The 13,855-nt window shown below is 42.1% G+C and overlaps 1 protein-coding gene across 2 annotated transcripts in view; it reads left to right on the top strand.

Moving 5' to 3' along the window:
* Positions 1–13,855, top strand: part of HPCAL1 (hippocalcin like 1) — an 80,130-nt gene that overhangs the window by 27,626 nt on the left and 38,649 nt on the right. For both annotated transcript variants that reach the window (XM_051778398.1, XM_051778397.1), the window contains exon 2: positions 2,654–2,700. The gene's annotated coding sequence lies outside the window, so the exon portion shown is untranslated. The remainder of the gene's footprint in view (positions 1–2,653; positions 2,701–13,855) is intronic.

Here is a 13,855-nt window from a genome sequence, read left to right as displayed (position 1 = left end):
CGGACTGTAAACATAGAAATTAACCTATGCTGTCCAGTTACCCTCTACTCCTTCAGGTTGGAACAAAGGTTTTGTATGATTATAAGAATTTATGTAGCCATTTTTCTTGCTGAAAGTCTTTTGAGATGCCAAAATCTAGCATCTGGACCGTGAAATTACATTTATTGTGAGTATATAAATATGGTCAAAAAATCTTACACTATTCTGTAAGGTTTGTTGGACGGGGAAGGCACAACAATTTTGTAGCAGCGACACAGAAGAGAAATCAAAAGAGTTTGGGGGTTGTGTTTCCTATTTTGCCAGTGACCAAGTTCAGTCCTTACCTTGCCTTTCCATTGGGTTTTATTTGGTTTGCAGCTTGGAGAGATAATATCCATCCCTGTATGAGATGAGGATCCTAAGATTTCTTCATAAAAAGGTATTGAATCTAAAATGATTTGCTTAAATGGTTGTGTTGCTGCCAGGTTGCCACATCTGTGAGTGCCTATCCAGGCATCTCAAGAGTAATAGAAAAATTTCATGGAGTCTTGGAACTTCCTTTCTGTGAGCAGAAGACTGATGTAGTTGAAATCTGCACTGATGAGGGAAGATACCAGGATAAAATAAGAACGCAGTCATTTAGAGAGCACACACTTTAAGGGTTTTCTTTTTTTCTTTATTTTTTCTTCCAGGCTCTCTGGGCCTTAGGGAGGGTTTGTTTAAAACAACCCCTCAGATGCTGGGAAGCTGCATATGGGAAGGTTGGTCTTCAGTAAAAGCTGTTCAACGAGCATCACCAGTGATCAGGGGAGAGGGCACCTTCAGGGGTTGACTGGGGACTCCACATCAGGGCAGGATACCGTGACCTCACTTCTGTGACACTTGTCTTGTTCTTGTGATTTGTAGAGGGAACTGCATTTCAGCTGGCTGCTTGACTTCTTTTCAATTTCTTCATGGTGTTTACTTCAGAAAAGCAAGCGGTGGAGAATTTGTGATGTTACCATAACAATCAAAAAGCAAAAGATGACATAGTGCTAAATTTTTTAAAAGGAGGAGATGAAATTGCAGTACAGTCACTCTGACTTATTACAGTGTTTTTCTGGAAGTTAATAAATTATTTCCCACTTAAGCATCTTCTGGAGCAGAGTAACAGGTGGATAGAAAAAGAGCAGATGATATAATGTACTTCAATCCTAGTTAGGTTTTTGGCACTGTTTTGATATTCATAGAAGAAAACTAAGGAAAAGAAATTTTGGTGAAACTTTTGCGTTATGGATGGTACAAGGTGAGTGTGCTGACCATGATCCAGAGCTAGCTTCCATGTGTCATCAAGCTCAGAAGTATTGGGTGAAGATTTCCAAAGGTAGACCCTGTAGCTTGGGTCATTGTAATTGATGCATTTGAGAAAATGCTGGTTCAGACTCAATAGGTAGCACCGAACTAGGGGATGTTACAAGCGCTTGGGAAAGTCATTGGATTTTCAAATAGCTTTGGACAGAATCAGATAATGATTTTGGAGGGTCCGTCATTTGCACCCAAAGGCTTTAATGTGGGCTTCCAGTTCTCCCTGGTGAATGGGTTGACTGTACAGACTACTCAGGGGTGGTTGGAGGGCTCCACTGAAAAACGTCTTGGGATTGTGGTGGGTCGTACACTGCTTTGCCAGGATCATCCTGCCCCAAAGCAGGGATGGTGAAGTGTTGAAGAAGATTCTTGGGAGGCTTTGGTAATGTCTGGAATGTCTGTGGCTGGGGTTTGGCACTGGGCAGACCAAATGTGTGTGTTGGGAGGGGCTGGAGGCACTTGGAAGCTAAACCCGGTGGGATTTTGTTCGCAGAAGTTAGAGGATTACTGGGTCAGACAGGGATCTGGCAGGAAAGAAGTTGGTGTGTTGGGCTGGAGGAGATGAGTGCTTCCCAGCTGTGCCTGGCATAGGTGGTGGAGGAAAATCATGATCAGCTCTGTGAGAGAGTGGAAATCAGAGCAAGTAACTTGTTTTCAATTTTCTAATCCACAGATTTTGAGAGATTAGGAATTGCAGCGGCAGGTGAGCTTGATCCTGGTGCTCTTATCTGTGACTCCTTAAGGGCTGATGAACCCTCGGCATTCACAGATGACAAATGCTGAAGGAATGCAAATTATTATACTCTGCTTCCTTGAGAAACATGCTCAACTGAAAGAAGGTGATTTCTAACCTTTCAGAGCAATGCTTAATGGCTTCAAGAAAACTTGAAACTGGCTCTTTCATATTTTTCTTTTATTTTTCTCTAGTTTTTAGGTCTTAGTAGGGCAATATTGTGTAGTATGAGTCAAGCAAACCTGACTCTGAACTTGATACTTGCTTATTTCGAAAGATGAGTTTTACAGAAAAAGATTTAAAGCAAGAAGAGTGTTTTCAACAGATTATTGAGTGTCAGAAAAATTTGCTGTTTGAATTCAAGACAAATCTGTGCATTTTTCAACATGGAAATGTTTTCTATTTCAGGACAAATAATAAAATACAAATTCACAACAAAGTTGTTTCTCAGTGTAGGGTAAGAACTGGAGCAGGGGTTTTGCACGTTTAGACTATTCTGATTTCTTTTGCTTTTAGGGGGAGGCTGAGAGTGTGAAGATTGTCACTTTTAAGAAAACTGTAATGTAAAGCATGTCTGGTTTGTGTCTTCTTTTCCAGGTACTTGAGCTCTGTGGACTTTCTCTGAAGAGATTCCAAGATAGGTGGTGAGTACTTTTCAGATCCTGCTCCTTTCAAGGAACTCTTTAATTTAGTAATTGATAAAATAAATGAGGAATAGAAAACACAAAGGTTTTTTTTTCTGCATTGGGTGCAGAAGTTTGCATTTGCTGAGGTAATGGCATGCTTTAATTTTAAAGCTCTCAGGGCTAATCTTTGAGCAGGACTTTGACATCAAAACCTTTGCACCAAAAAGAATTTCTTGAGACTTGAAAAGTCAACTAAAACATTACATTTTCAAAAATATTTGAATTTAGGGAAAACCTGTATAAATTACACTGTATTTTTTGCTAAAAGCCTTCACATTCCAGTGGGACAGTGTTTTCTTTGTCAGAAAGCAACCTTAGGGGTTTTTTTTCCCCTTCTGTTCTGTCTGTGTTAATCTAAAGGAATGCAACTTCCAGAAGGTTAAATGAGCTGCATAACCCATGCTAATCTCTGCCACATGTGACTGATTTTGTCCTGCCTGCACCAAAGACTTCCATATATTTCATCTGTATGCACTTCATTAGGTTCTTATTTGTAAGTAAGTGAAACATTAAATCAGTCAAGAGCTACAGGAGAACGAGATTGCTGAAAACTGCCACTGTGGTGGCATTGCAGGTGCAAAGTCACCTCTTACATTGATTTTAATCAGTGCAATTTCTTTTCCTCTGGTGGAGCTGATCTCTTTGACAGGTGCTAGCCAGTACTCTGCTTGGTAATTTGTTTTTGTTTTTTTCTAGAGAAATACATACTCTGTTTCCTCTTTCACTTCTAGATTTCTTTCCAATGAGATTAACCAAATTATATCATTACCCATTAATTCCTCAGGAAGTTCATCCTTGCATTGCATTTCCCTAGTGCACAGGATACAAGCTATTAGAGCTCTTGTGTTCAGACTGACTAATGAACTATGTCGGAATGCCCCAAACCTCTAATCGACTTCTCCATCTTCCAAATCTCTGTATTTCCCATAGATCAGATGCCTTTTGATACATATGGTCCCAGTTTGATTTGAATTGTTTGTGCAGCTGAAATGTAGCTGTCTGCACTGGTTACTTCTCAGGGCAGGGGAGGATGATGGAGTTTGGTGTGTTGTGCGATGCTTCTGTCCACCCTAAATACGTGTTCATTTTGGCCAGAAAATTGTTTTTATTTATAAGGGGGTTACTTAATACCCCATAAATGTATTTGTTATACATTACATCTTTCATCAGTGAAAGCATCCCTTACTTAGTAAGCTGAATTTTCCTTATTTTCTGTGTAAGGGAAAGCTAATTTAACCCTTAAATGGTTTTTCTGACTGAGGCTTATGTCTTACAAGGCCAAATCATGAATTCCATGTGCCTTTTGTCAAAATGCTCTTGTGAACAATAGCTTATGAACCCCTCCTCTTCCCTGTCCCCACAACTATGATGGGATCTGTATTGTAGACCTGCATGGTTTGTACTGCTAACTGCTGAATTGGGACCTGAATATTCAGTGGATCTTTTTTGAGATGTTGAAAAATGAAATAAACTCTCTTCTGAGGACAGCAGAGAATATGAGATTGGTGACTGTAAAACCACGTGTGTAAAGCCCAGGCAGTTTTAAACTGTCTGTTTAAATTGTACTTAAAATTGGACTTTCTTTTCTTATTGTTTCAGGTAACACCCAAACAGGGTATAAGTAAAAACCCACTTGTTGATACTCCAGACTGTGCTTGCCATAGTTCATGTTTCTTTCTCCTGGGCAGACCCTTTGGGTAGGGCTTTCAAAAGCATGAAGCTCTGTGGTCTTTTGGGGCAGCTTGGGCTCCTGATGCACTTTTGCGAACAGTTTAGAGGTGTTGAGTGTTTATACATCACATTTTTTGCTGCTTTAATGGTCTGTATTCCTCCTTGCCATTTCAAATTCAGGTATGTCCATGATTTCAGTCTTGGAATTTACATAATCCATAGCGGTATGAAGGTACATCTACAGAGCATAACAATTCTTGTATGGAACCTTACAGTGGTCTGGCTGTGTCAGTTCATATTTAACGCGTAGTAAGAGACAGCCTTGAAGACAGGCCAGTGCTGAGCCAGGTGGGCATTTTCCAAAATGTAATGTGTGGCCAGTGGCACATGTGTGGCTTCAGAGCAACGTGTAGCATCACGGAAACAAAATGTGTATGGAAGTGCCTGAAAGTAGCTTGAATTTTGCCCCAGCTGAGCACATCTGGAGGTGAGGGTGCTGGCCAGGGAAGGGGGGAATAGGCACGCGGGTGCTCTCCTGTTGGGATACCACAGACTCTGAGTGAACAAGCTGCTTACCTGAATTTTTGCCTGTAAGTGCATAAGCAGCTCTGGGCAGGGAAGACCAGGGAGCCAGACACATGATGAGAGTTGCACCCGTGTCAGGGCCACCCTGGGCAGGATGGCCAAATCGACAGCTGTGTTGGGAGGTCTTGTTTCAGGCTGCTGCCGGGGTGACTGTGCTGCAGATTTGGAGATGTGATGTGGGCATGAGGGTTGTCTCCATCCCAGGTGCGATGCAGTGGGACCACAGCAGTGACATTGCTCTGGCCTCTGTGCTGTTTTGGAGGAGCATGAGTGCCTGTGACCCATGGCCAGGGAAGGCAGAGGGTGGGGCATGAAATGGTGTGATCCACAGCAGAAACTGCCTGTTGCTTGCATGGACATGGAAACAGGGCTCCTCTCTTCTCTGGTCCAGAGATGGTGTGCATTGGTGGAACATGAAAGTGAAACATTTTGCAGCCAAAGACTGACAGATCTGCCCTTCCAAACTGGCTGTGAGAAACACTCTATTTTTAAACTGAAAGCTGAGTTGAAACCTCTGCGGTGTTTGTTTTTGAGGAAAGGAGGGTCCCCTTGAATGGGAGGTTGCATGCAGTACTGGCGGGTTGAGTTTCTGGAGGTATCTCAGTACCACCTGTGCCAAGGCATGGAAAACGAGGAATGTTCTTGCCATTGGTGCTGGGATGATTTTTGGAAATATGCTCTATGTCCTGTGCATAGAGCAGGGCTTCTCCCCATGACTTGGCTCTGGAACCTTCTCCATTACTAGAACATCTCCCCTCACCAGGATATCCTCATCCCTGAGTCCCGATGCCTTCTAGCATGTCTCCTCCTCTGCTGCCCCTGCCAGCATCTCCCTGCCTTCTCTGTAGCCCACCCGTGTCCTCATATCCAGGCTCCCATGGGATCACCCCTCCTGTGAGCATTCAGGCTCTGCAGGAAGAAAAAAGCAGCAACAGTGCTGGGCTGAGCACCAGGGCAGAGCAGGAGACAGGAGCAGGCAAGACAAATGGGAATTGGAGGCTGTTTTCTCCTTCCCTTCAGCATCATCTATGCTACAGCCTTGGAAAACTCCCTTGTCTCAGGATTCAAATTCAAGTCCTGTTGGGGAAAGGAAGACCTTGCAGTGTTGTTAACTTTTCCTATTACCTTTCCATGCTGTCTGGAGTGATCTGTAAGGGCCAGATGTCTGCTATACATAAAACTATGCTGCAGGAGCAGAGTGGAAGGGGGAGGTGCAATTAATTGGAAAATGTGTCTTAAAAAAGAACAAATGGGGAGCACAATAGCAAACGAAGTACCTTGTGTGAGTGGCTTATGTAACAAAGTAGTTGAGAAGAATGTATTATGATTTAGTGTGTCATTAATCAAAGCTTGCATTTTTCTTCTTAACCACCTTTAAAAATTGCTGTTTGAGTCTTTGTCTTTTACATTTTAATTATAAATAGATTTGCTATTATTTTCACTGTTGAGGCTTTTTGTGTTGTATTGCACATTTGCTTTCCATATACACTGTTTGCTCATTCAAGGATATTAAAAAAAAACCCCAGAATAAATATGCAGCACTGCTGTTCATCTGTGTTTGTTTTTATGAATGAATGTTCTGCATGAGTGCACACAGGCTTGCTCACTTCTCAAAAACTTCTAAAATTCAGACTTTTTATTAATTCTTTACTGGTATGGGGATAATTTAAAAGCTGTCTTTCCTTATTGAAAAGTAAATTATTAGCCAGCATTTCCAGTCTGGAAGATAGTGGGGTTCTGTGTTTGCCCTGTTTTCCCCACTGTGTACTGTGCCTCCCACAAACACCACCTGCCTTCTACATTTTGTAGAGATGCTGCTATATAACATGGAAAAAGGAGTGTCTCTTAATGCAAGTATCTCGTGTTGATTCACTGCTATACAACTGTTCATCCCCTAAGAGTGTGGGATTACAAAGCATTATCATGCTCAGATTGACTCAGGTAGTGCTATTTTTATTTAAGCTGTATTAAGGTATCATTGCGAATCTTTGGTCTTGCAGCGTGGTGTAATACGATTTACTATTTTTACAAAAAATCAACATGGCTGTACAAATCCTGTCCATGGCTAGAGCTGCAAAGATTAGTCATGAACTCATCACTTTTTTTTTCCCCTTTCCTCTGTGGTGAGTTGTTACACTTTTAATTTTCGTGTGACCTCCATCATGTTGACCAGGCTTGGAATAAAATAAGAGGGTGCCTTGGCTTATGGTGTCAGGGACTTGGTACTTGCTTAGAACAGCTTTGACATAAGCAGGGGGCTTTGGTGTAAGAGGGAGGCAGGTTTGGGTATGCTCAGTGCAGTTATCTGAGCAGCCACCAAGAGAGTGCAGTGGGTTTCATCCACTTGAGCCCTTGTGGAGCCATCTAGTTCACGCAAATGAGACCTTCCCTGGACATCATAGCAGCACTCCTGTCCCTCCACCTCGCTGGCTTTTACATCAGGCCCCACCCCTCTCAGTCAAAAAACAGTGGTAATTTGGAGTTGATCCATATCTTGCTCTGCTCTGCCTCATTACCCTGTAGCAGCTTGGTACCCTGGTAATGCAAAAATAAACATGCATCCTAAATGTGGGGTTGGCTGAGGGATGCAGTCAGAAATATCTACAGACAGCATGTCTGTCTGTCTGGATCCCTGCAGTTTGGACAGGCTGCCAACTATTGTGTTTCCAGAGGGACAGGAAAAAAAAAAAATCATGACCTTTCTTCAAAAGGGAATGCAATGAGAAGAGGTGTGATTTTTCTCAATTGGGACAAATATGAAGTTGATCAAAATGAGATTCCAATGGGTCTGAGAGGAGTTACCACTAATAGCATGGTTTGCAGAGATGGTGGGTGCAAAAATGACTTCACAACATTGCTTTGGTGCTTTATGAATCACCTAACAGAGTTACAGTAGCCCAGGGAGTGGCTGGGATGCAACTTCCCTTCCTGGGGAGCTCAGCAGGAAAGACATTGCCAGCCCTAAACTTCCCACCTGTAGGATTTGCTAGGATGGGAGACTGTCTCCTGAGGGAGAGTTTCTGGGCATCTTTCTGGCCTTCATCGGCATTTGGAACAAGAGGTGATGGTTGACAGGAGGAGTGGTGATGGAGAGAGAGGCTGAATGTGGACATCCTCCTGGGCTCTGGATCCCAGGACAGCCTGGCTGGCTAGCAACTTAATTGCTGTAATTGGCTTGTGGCACCCAAAGGTGCCAGGATCCTGATGGGAACGTGGCCACGAGCAGCCACAGTTGTTTTGAGTGTGGTCTGCAGTTGTGTGACTGTGAACATTCAGAGAGACAGAACGAGCATTTCAATTCCCATCAAACCTTCCTTTGAAATGAAATAGACATTTAATGATGGGAATTTTTACAACCTTCTCCTTAATTACCAGGAACTCAGAAAAACTTTCAATAAGTAGTTGACTACTAACTTTCACAGAAAAAAAGCCAGTGCCAGTGGCAGGATGCTCCACAGTTCAGTATGGGCAGCACAGCATGTCCACTGAAGGGGTGAGAAGATCCTGTAGGTTTACCAGTGCAGCTCCACAGCCAGCTTCTTGCACAGTCTTGCTGACCATGAGCTGTTGCATTAGGTGTGGAAATCAGCTGATGATGTCTGATCTCCGTTATGCCATTTAGGGCAGAGGAACGTAAACTGTCAATTTTACCATAATAAAATGCATGGATAATTTTTGACGTGGGATGCACATTGGGTTTGAGCATAGCCAGGCTGAAGGGCAGAGAAAAATTTCTTTATGTTAATTAAAAGGTTTTTTGAAGTGAAGGCTGAAAAACACATTCTATTTTGAGGGTTTTGAGCTATCTAATATGTTTGGTTCTTCATCCTTTTTATACTTAACATCTATTTTAAACTATATTTAAGTGTTTCAATAGCAAAATTAACCATTTAACTGGCTAACCCCTTGCAGACTTACAGGTCTGAGCATTTTGCTGCAACTGTCTTGCTGCATCCCTTTTAGGGCCTGGGGCTTGGGCTCCATGGCTTTGGTAATGGTTTTGTTCAGGGGGCTTGGTTTGGGGCTTTTTTTTGTGAGGGGGCAGTTCCCCCCAGCACCACTAAGTGTTGCGTGTACATCTGCTGTTATATCCAGATATTGCCCTCCTCTTGCACAGTGACCTGGTGCAGTTCCAGGGAGCATTGTTGGGGTGCACACTGATTTTTGTGTGAACAAAGAGAGTCTCAGTTAAGCCAGGCAGTTTTGTTTCCTTCTCCTTATGTGTTTGGTATTTATAAATATCACCCTTGAGCTACCAGCAAATCTGGTCACTTAGCAGCCAAAATCCCAACTGCTCCCTTCCAGAGAGCTGACATGCATTCCTGGGCAAAGCAGACGTGTTTGTCAGTCCCTTGTCTAGATTTTGCTGTTGTCTGGAATGAAGCATCAGGATCTGCAGTTGAACTAGATGATCACTGTAGGTCCTTTCCAACTGAACTACTCTGTTCTGTTCAAGTGCAGGCAGGATTGGAGAGCTGGAAGAGGACTGGGCTGTAGATCCCAGCTGTACCTGTGTTACTGCTTTGGTGCAGGAGGAGTGAGAGAGATCTCTGCTAAATGCTTGCTGACTGGCTGTCTTACCCCCTAAAGCCTGAGAATTAATTGTCTTCATATTGATTTCATCAGCAAATGGAGTGTGGTCACAAAATGTAGTAAATCTGCTACAGTAAAAATGAAATGGACTCAGCTACAGAATTTTTCATTCCACAAAATATGATGTTTGGTCTTCATTGAATTTAAAAGGGAATGTAATTTAACATTTTATTCAATGAAATGCCAGTGGAAAAATAATTTAGGAAAAATATTAGTCTTTTGTAATTTAGGGAGGAAACTTCATTTTAAGGATTTACCATCAAAAAATTATTTTGTGGCCTGTCAGTATTAAGGCATGTGTCCTTATGGGTATATATCGTGTCTCATTGTTTGTTATGTACCATTACTACCTATATGTTAGGATGGTTAGTTATCTAGTTCTGATCATTTGTATTGAAATCACTAAGGCAGGTTGTTTTTAAGTATTTTTTTGTTTAGTTTTTTTTCTAGGTTAAAGTACCTTCTCTCTGAATTATAATTAAATATTTTAACACTGTAACAAGGAGCACAATAGATATGTTAATTTGAGTGTCTCAAAATAGAAACTTTGGGATGTAAAACCTTGTGCTGATTGGTTTCAGAATATACTAGGAGTACCTTCCTTGAGTTTTCCTTTGTCTTCTAAATGTTTTGAATCTGAAGAAAAGAGCTTTTTTTTCTTTTGTTTTGCTTGGGTTTTAGTTGTTTTTTTTGTTTTGAGTTTGACCAAGTATATTTGACAGACTCTACTCCTCAGTTACAGAGTGAGGTAAGAGGATTGAATGATCCCTGTTCATCACTATAAAGATAGTGAAAGATGAATTTACCAGCAAAGTGGCAGCTGAATGGAGGACTGATAGAAGATAGCACGTGCAAAAGGCATTTCAAAGCAGTCAGATACTAAATGACGTATTTTTTGGAGTACCTGGGAAATTACTTCAGGTTGTCCTCTTCAATTAGTGACCTTTTAAAGATCATAGGCTGGGTGTCTAAGGAAAGAGGTTTGGTTTTGCAGGTTATCTGGTTGTTTGGTTGTTTCCAGATGTTTAACAACTCTGTGGTAGTGTTCACCTCCAGCCATATGTTTTCTCTGCACCCTGAATAAAGTGTGACTTAGTAGGAGAGTGGGCCCTGTCATGCTTTCCATCCCTCCCAAATCCTTCCCATGATGGTAAGGGAGTTGTCCACCTAAACAAATGTAAATCTTATTTTTTATTTCTCATTGCATCTCAAGCATCTTTATCCCTCCAGCTCTGCAGGATGCTCTGGTTGAGGTGATGATGTCTCTGCCTGGACATCCTGGCATCCTGGGGGAATGGAGCAGCATCCACCTCCCATGACAACACCCATGCAGAATACAGGATTTGTTGCACTTAAATTCAAGTCAAAATTTGTAAGAAGTGGTTTAATAATGGGAATATCAGCAGACCCCTGAGTACAATGCTGCTGCTGTATGCTTTCATAAATCTGAGGTTTAGGGATGACAGTTATGATGCATGGCTTTGGGAGTATGTGAAACTGCAGTCATTAAACAAAAATGGGCTTTTAAACTAATGACAGCTGCCTAAATGGTTTTGCAGTGAAACAGATTCCCTTAGGCTACCATTCTTCAAATAAAACAGGTCCTATTAACTTTGAAAAACCAGGAAAATATTTTGTTTTGGTGCTGTAGCACTGCTTTACATTCTTCCCAAAGGTCAGGCTGCTAAGTGTTTGCTAGGCTTTAAGCCGGAAGTGTTAGAAAATAATGAATGGCAATGTTTCCAGTAATTCATGCACTGTTATTCCCCTGAAATAACCCACGTGCAACACCAAGGATTCACACGTGTTCCAAGATGGGTTTCCAAGTTAGTATGGGGACACTTTTCTCCATGTAAACTCAGCTGTGTTTAACTGAGTAGGTAGTTCTGTACAATGTCGCTGTTATACAGAATTTTATCCAAAGTTCTTCATCAAAACCTGTTCCAACTCCTGGTCGTTTAAAATGATACACAATAAAGCAACGTATTTCCTTGTTTCCTTTGAAATCATTATTGCCAGCCTAAAGCTGAAGATGTAAAGATGCATGTTTTGCCTTTTCCCTTGTGCCAGAGGTCCTGGCGGACAATGATTTAAAATGTGTTGGTTGGTTTCCTTGAAGACATGTTTCAAGAGGGTTGACGGTTGCAAAAAACCACCCCATTCTCAGTCAACCACTTTCACATCTTTTTAACTTTTACTTTTCCCCTGCCCAGGCTTGATTTCTTCTGAAAATAGCTTGTTTTGTTTCTGTCTCCCTGTCCCCCTCATTCTTCATCTTTATCCGAACTCATCAGGGATTTTGTTCTGTCTCTTGTTGCCAGGAATAGAGGAGAGGACAGGGCAACCCAGACTGTGAAAAGATGCCAAACAGCAGAATTCGGTGGTTTTGCATCATCTCTCTTCATACCATACACAACTTAAAGCCCACTTCTCTCCCTATAAACTCAGTTTTAGCCTGGGGCTGGCCTTGCTTGCTGAATAACTCCAGATAACTCTGATTTTTTTTATAAAGCAAGCAACATTAGAAATGTATGTGAAATCAGTTGAGAGCAGCCATATTTCACTTTCTCCATGTCATGACATGACAGTTTAAAGCTGGATGTTGCAATACTGTGTAGTGTTTCTAGGAGCCCTGCAAGACTGAGCAGAGTTTGGGAATGATGGGATGGAGGTCCAGAGGTCTCCTGCCAAGTCGGAGGTGTTGAGTGCAGCTTTCAGAACCTGATAAATTCTCTTCTGAATGTCACCTGCAGTCCTGGCTCTCTGCAGGCTTTGGCTATCCTGCGAGACCTGGATAACATACCTTGCCACCACTTTTCTTGTTTGCTTCCGTAGTCTGTCCTAACCATAAACGTGTTTTTTGTGGGCAGTTCTTTGTGGAAGAGGAAGGCTGTCTAGTTGTGGTGACTTCAGCCATATTCTCTTCTTCCTAGGGAGTATGCTTGAGTCAGGAGAGAAGAGTGGAAGAAGAAGGGTTAAATTATAACTATAACATGAACTTGAACAGATGGCTGACCTCTGTAACACCAAGAACTGTTTAATTTTAGAAATTTGCAGGCTGTTTCAGGTTTGTCATGCTCCTTAGAACCATCCGAGCATAGATATACAGCACAATTTATTGACTTACTGCAAAGCTTTGTTTAATTTTCCTGCTGTTTGAAACACTGAGCTTTAGATGGAATAAGTGGGATCCTGGAGTATCAATGGGATCGGCTCCCTTTGTGCCAACTTCCTTTCAACCACTGAAAGCTGAGGGAGAAGGGATGCTGCTGATCATGCTGGAAGGAGCTCAACTCCTCTGCTTCAGTAGCTTCCCCAGCATGCTCAGCCTTTGCACAGACCAGGGCCATGGAACAGTTAATTATGGGCAGGGAGGAGACAGATGATCATCCTGCCCCAAATCACTTAAACGTCTTAAGAGTCTACCCTTGCCTGTCTGAACGAGCCAACTAATCTTTCAGTGAGCCGCACAAGTGAGCACTGAGCTATATGTGGTACAAAGAGAGAGACCGCAAAAAGTGATCAATTTCCCTTTTCCTACCTCTACCACAGCAAAAAGCTGTGCACTGTTTGCCTGCTTAATGGTGGAAGAACATCACTGTTTGAAGTAAATTTTTACTGGCTATGGTGGGTTCTCATCCTCTTGGAGGCTTTTAGGTCGGGGGTGCATCACTTGAAAACAGGTGATATAGGCCAAATGGGTGGTGGTTGGATGCCAAAATTCTTGGAGAAATTATTTGAGCAAAGAGGTATTGGACTAGGTCAGTGGTTCTCAATGCTTTTAGTGAGATCACAGCAAATTCCCAGGAACTGTGCTTCACACATTTGCATTATGATTTGAAAGAGCAATATCTTCGTGGTGACCACACGTGAAGTCTTTGGTGCTGTCCTGGAGACCTAGTGGGATGAGTGTTGCCAAGTGTCCCATCTGGGATTCAGTGAGGTGGAGGAACAACTGTGAAGCGCTTGAAAAATGTCTTTATAAGGAGTGTGCCATGTTAGTCCACCAAAAAGTGAAAGAAAAAAAATATATATCAGTATTGCATGTATGTCTTTTATAGAGATCTGGCTTATCACTACAGTTAGCTTTTCTTAATTACTGCTAATACTTCTGCAGGCTATGCAGAAGATGGAATATTGCTGACCTGGAGTCAGGGCACAGAGGGTTCTATGGAGGCCACTCAGAGACAGACCATCTGCAAGTTGTATTTAATTTTTTTCTTGGTTGTCTTCTCTAAATAAAAACATGATGCTGTGAGAATGT

The sequence above is a fragment of the Manacus candei genome, unplaced genomic scaffold (genome assembly GCF_025592945.1).
Source record: "Manacus candei isolate 608988 ecotype Guabito, Panama unplaced genomic scaffold, ASM2559294v1 h1tg000011l, whole genome shotgun sequence".
NCBI lineage: Eukaryota > Metazoa > Chordata > Aves > Passeriformes > Pipridae > Manacus > Manacus candei.
The sequence above is the reverse complement of the archived record's forward strand: the minus strand, read 5'-3'. Positions and strand labels throughout refer to the sequence as shown.